The sequence below is a fragment of the Pogona vitticeps genome, chromosome 5 (genome assembly GCF_051106095.1).
Source record: "Pogona vitticeps strain Pit_001003342236 chromosome 5, PviZW2.1, whole genome shotgun sequence".
NCBI lineage: Eukaryota > Metazoa > Chordata > Lepidosauria > Squamata > Agamidae > Pogona > Pogona vitticeps.
The window spans coordinates 69,141,013-69,147,012 of NC_135787.1; positions in this window are offsets into that span (position 1 = coordinate 69,141,013).

Sequence of the window (6,000 nt, forward strand, 5' to 3'; positions counted from 1 at the left end):
TTCCTGATTATTGGCCAAAGAAGTTCCAGAAGTTATTCTAATTGGTCAGACTACAATGTCCATGTTATGCCCTCGTGTCCAGTTGACCTAGGATTGAGATGTTCTCTTGAGGAGTCAAGATGTCTGCAAGGAATGCATCTGAATTACTTTTATCTCCCTTCCCCATGTTGATGTTACTTTCTTTGTATATGTAAAATAACCCAAGTTGCTAGATTTGTGGTGTTTTGTTTTCTTCTCCTCGCACATTAGGGTCAACTATCTAGGGTATTTGTCTTCATAAATGTCCTTGATGACTCTGCCTGTTCTGAGTCAGATGGCCCCTTTGTTGTTCTTTTGGAGAGGAAGATAGCTGAGGATATGGCCTTATATTACTCTATATTGTTTCCTCTTGTAGTCTGGCTTATCTCACAAGTGAAGCATGTTGTAGCCTTTGAAGTGTAAACTATTGGTTCTCCCTTCTCCTTCTACTCTGTTCGTTTCTCTGGCCATTCTTCAGGATATGCATTTCAAGAATAAAATGTTACATTTCTGTTGCAATGATCAGGCAGCCAGGCCCTCAACAACGGAATGGGCTACTGTAATAATTAATGGGTCTTTCCTTGAGGGTAGATTTCCCTCTGCCCTCAAGGAAACACTCATTAGGCCCATAAGAAAGAAACCCAGTTTGGCGGCGGACGAAATTGGCAACTATAGGCCCGTCGCCAATGTTTCTTTCTTAAGCAAGGTAGTCGAGAGGGTGGTGGCCGATCAGCTCCAGGCGTTCCTGGATGAAACAGATGCCCTGGATCCATTCCAGTCGGGCTTCAGGCCGCGCCATGGGACAGAAACGGCATTGGTCGCCCTGTGTGATCACTTATTGAGGGAGGCCGACAGGGGCAAAGTGTCTCTGTTGGTCCTCCTCGATATCTCAGCGGCCTTTGATACCATTGACCATGGTATCCTCCTGGGGAGGCTCGCCGAGTTGGGGATAGGTGGCCGGGCCTTTGCTTGGCTCCGTTCCTTCTTGGAGGACCGTCCCCAGAGAGTACAGCTTGGGGAGAATGTTTCGGCCCCGTGGTGCCTTAATTGTGGGGTCCCACAGGGGTCGATCATCTCCCCAATGCTGTTTAATATCTACATGAGGCCGCTGGGAGGGGTCATCAGGAGGTGTGGAGCGCAGTGCCATCAATATGTGGATGACACACAGCTCTACATCTCCTTTTTTCCAACTGCAGGAGATGCCGTTCTGTCCCTTCGGCGTTGCCTGGAGGCTGTACAGGAATGGATGCAGGAGAACGGGCTGAGGCTGAACCCGGACAAGACGGAGGTACTGAGGGTGGGCGCCCCCACACCTGGGGACATGGGAAACTCCCTCATTTTTGGGGGGGTGACCCTGCCCGTCAGGGATGGGGTCCGTAGCTTGGGTGTCCATCTTGACCCGGCGCTCACCATGGAGACCCAAGTGGCGTCCGTGGTCCGTTCCGCTTTTTTCCATCTCAGGCGGATAGCCCAGCTGCGGCCCTACCTTGATGTGGGGTCTCTCACCACTCTGGTGCATGCGCTTGTAGTCTCGAGATTAGACCACTGTAATGCGCTCTACGTGGGACTACCTTTGAGATTGCTGTGGAAACTACAGGTGGTGCAGAATGCGGCGGCCAGACTACTCAGTGGGCTGAGAAGATACCAACATATCTCCCCCACTCTGGCCGCATTGCATTGGCTGCCCATCCGATTCCGCATTGATTTCAAAGTGTTAACGCTTACTTACAAAGCCCTAAACGGTTTAGGACCTCGATACTTGGCGGAACGCCTTCTCCCACCTAGATCTACCCGTGTCACTCGCGCGAGCCAGGAGATAAGGCTGAGGAGCCTAACGCCGAGAGAGGCCCGAAAGGAAAAGACCAGAATCCGGGCCTTCTCGGCGGTGGCTCCTCGCCTTTGGAACAACTTGCCCCCTGAGATTCGCGCGGCTCCCTCGCTGGGCATTTTTAAGAAACAACTAAAAACATTGATGTATAGGCGGGCCTTCCCAACAGAAAACCCTTGACGATCTTTTTTCTTATTCTGTTCTTTATTTTTTAATTTACGTTTCTGCTGTAAAGTTTTAAAATTACATTGTTGTTTTTACTGTAAGCCGCCTAGAGTGGTCTAATATGATCAGATAGGCGGGATAGAAATAAAATAAATAAATAAATAAATAAAATAAGAAGTAAAGCATTACATTGCTTACAAGGTACATGCATATTGCTTCAAAGTTAGCACTACAAAAAGTTAGCATTACATGCATATTAAAGGGAGTAAAAGGCAATACAGAGGATTCTGGGATGTACATGATGTGCAGGAATACATTTAGGTATATTTGTTGTGCGCCTTTATAAACTTAAATGCACATTGTGTTAGCCTCTGAGCATGTTAAATATATTATGTCTGTCGGTCTACTAACACAATAACATACTAACATCTATTCTATACCTATTGCCATATCACAACTTCAAATTATTCCGTTTACTCTTTTCTGCCTTCTAGGTTTAAGTTCTCATTTCAATACATGCTATGCATACGCTGCCTGTTAATTCAGTCCACTTGTTGAATAGGTCCCATCTTTCTGTTGCCTTTTGTATAGGACAGTCCTTCATCACTTCTGATAAAATGTCCATTTCCGCTGTTTCCCGTATCTTTTCAATAAGATCTTCTTGTTTCGTTACCGTCGGACTTTTCCAATTTTTGGCATATAGAATTCTGGCTGCAGTAACAATATATATAAATATATAATCCTTTGACTTGTCTGTGTTGTCAGGTATCATACTCAGTAAAAACAGTTCTGGAGTTAATGGCACCTCACAGAGCAATATTTGTTGTAACATAGCATGTACTCTTTTCCAGTATTGTTTCGCTATTCTACATGACCACCACATATGATAAAAACTTCCCACTTGTGCTTCACATTTCCAACACTCATTTGATAAATCTGTGTATATCTTTGACAATTTTCTTGGGGTCATGTACCACCTATAAAATATCTTATATATATTCTCCTTAAAATTAACCAATCTTGTAAGCTTTATATTACTTTGCCATATTTTCAACCATTGATCAATATCAATATTGTGCCCTATGTTTTGTGTCCACTTAATCATACATTCTTTAACCATTTCATCTTGCATTCTAGTTTCGAGCATATAATTATACAATTTGTTCTTTTGAACCTAACGAGCTTATCAAAAATCGTTTGCTCTAAGTAGAAACCTTCTATTTTATCTTTTGTATATCTAGATTCCAATTGTGCTCTAGACCAGTGGTCCTCAACGTTTTTTGTCGTACGGACCGGCGGAGCCTCTGAGGGAGTTGGGGCGGTCCCTCGCGCTCGTGCTCTCTGGCGCACGCGCAAAGTGGTTGAGGAGCGCGCGCGCCATAGGTGCACACGCGTTCCCCCACCACTTCACGCATGCGCAGGACTGCCTGCACACCTACCCCTGCGCGCGCCCCCCTGTGCGCAGGTGCATGCTTGAAGGGGTGAGGGACTGTATGGCAGTGGTGGTGGCGGTGGCGGCAGCAGCCTGAGAGTCTGAGCATGGCCGGGGGGGCTCCCTCTGGCTGCTCGCCTCTCAACTGGCTCCAACAAGGCTCGGACCGCGCTCCTGCCCACCCTCTGCGGGAAATGCAAATCTAATCCTCCTGGAGCGTGCCTGGAAAGCACTTAGAAAGCCAGAAGCACAGACAGACCCAGCGCCCGGACCTTACTGGGATCCTGCTTTGGGGGAGGGGGCAGGAGAGTGAGGACGGGCAGCATCCCTATCCTGTCCCTTCTTAGAGCATGCTGCGAGCCGGAGGCTCTTCCCCCTCTGCCCCTGGACCCCCATGGGCCCGTCTGTGCTGCTGGCTTTTCAGACAGACTCTGCCTCCCGGAGCCCGCCTGGAAAGCACCTGGAAAGAGAGCAGTGTGGACAGACACAGTGGCTGGAGACAGGAGCCGAGGAAATTCAAATGGCCTCCCAGCCGGGCTCTGCCTCCAGGGGCAGAGGGGGAAAAGCCTCCGGTTTGCAGCGTGCTCTAAGAAGGGACCTACATACAACTTTGAAAGGGACGGGGGGGGAGACGGCGTTAGTCTGGCTTATGAGCCGTTGGATCCAGGGCAGGGAGCAGCGACGCCCAAGCGCCTGCCCTGACACACACGCGCGAGAGAGTTTGCCCCTGAAGTGTGGCTGGACTTTTCTCCTTTGCCTCCCCACCCCATTTTGAGAACACCAAAGGAGGCAAACGTGGCTCCCTGGGGAAGGCTCGCTTCCCCAGGTGGCGTTTAGAAGGAGGGGTGCAAATGGGTCAGTCGGGGCCTCAGGCACAACCCTGAGGAACACACCCCAACCCCCAAAGAGACAAAAACGTGGGACACCTGAAAGGCTCTGCAAGGAGCTTGGACTATAAGCCAGTGGGTCCGGGGCAGGGAGCGGCGGCGCCCGAGCGCCCGCCCTGACAAAAACACGCGCGCACGAGTTCACCCTCAAAGTGTGGCTGGACTTTTCTCCTTTGCCTCCCCACCTTGTTTTGAGCCGGTGGGTCCTTACATCCCCCCACGCATGGTCTGTCCATGTTGCTGGCTTTCCAGCCTCCAGCTTGTGGCGTGCTCTAAGAAGGGACATACACTTTTGAAAGAGACGTGGGGGGGAGGCAGCATTAGTCTGAGGGAGCGGCGGCGCCCAAGCGCCCGCCCTCACACACACACACACACACACACACGGGTTCGTCCCCAAAGTGTGGCTCCTTCGCCTCCCCACCCCATTTTGAGCACGCCGAAGGAGGCAAACATGGCTCCCTGGGGGAAGGCTCGCTTCTCCAGGTGGCGTTTTAGAAGGAGGGGCGCAAGTGGGTCAGTCGGGGCCTCAGGCACAACCCTGAGGAACACACCCCAACCCCCAAAGAGACAAAAACGTGGGGCACCTGGAAGGCTCGGCGAGGAGCCTGGATTATAAGCCGGTGGGTCCAGGGCAGGGAGCGGCGGCACCCGCGCGCCCGCCCTGACTCACACGTGCGCGCACGAGTTCAACCCCAAAGTGTGGCTGGACTTTTCTCCTTCACCTCCCCACCTTGTTTTGAGCCGGTGGGTCCTTACATTCCCCCCCACACATGCATGGTCCGTCCGTGCTGCTGGCTTTTCAGCCGGGCTCTGCCTCCCGGAGCCCGCCTGGAAAGCCAGAAGCACAGATGGACCCAGCGGTAGAAGGCAGGAGCTGGGGAAATTCAAATGGCCTCCCCGTCATTTTTTGTAATGGCTGCCAATACTTCCCCGCGGCCCAGCTGATGGCTCCTCCCGGCCCGGCACCGGGCCGCGGACCGGGGGTTGGGGACCCCTGCTCTAGACCACCAATCTATATAGACATTCTGTGACTCTAACTCTTCTTTGGACCTTAGTTCACCATCCTTTTTTAATAAATCTTGATATCTTAAAAGTTTTGCTTTTGTCATGAGGTTAGGCTGTGTAAAGGCCTCTATAGGTGACACCCATACAGGTGTTTTGTAATAAATTTGTTGTATAATCTTTCTCCACGTTCCCAATAAAGCTCTTCTTATCATATGTAAATTAAAATTCTTTTGCTCTTTGTCCTTTGTATACCATAGATAAGCATGCCAACCTAATTGCAAATCATGTCCTTCCAAGTTGAGAAATCTATTGTTTTCTAAAGTTATCCATTCTTTTATCCAATCTAAAATACAAGATCTATAATACAGAACCCAGTCTGGAAGACCAAAGCCACCCCTCTGCTTAGCATCTTGCATTGCCTTAATTTTAATTCTTGGTTTTTTACCTTGCCATATAAATCTCATAATTATCTTATTAAATTATTTGAAAAAGGACTGTTTTAATATGATAGGGATTGACTGAAATAAATTTTTTTTTGGCAAGACGCTCATTTTGATCGTCGCAATTCTTCCCAGTAATGATAATTGTAATTTATCCCATTTCTCCAAATGTATCTCCTTCATCAGTTTCATATAGTTATCTTTAAATAATGTGCTCGTCTTCTT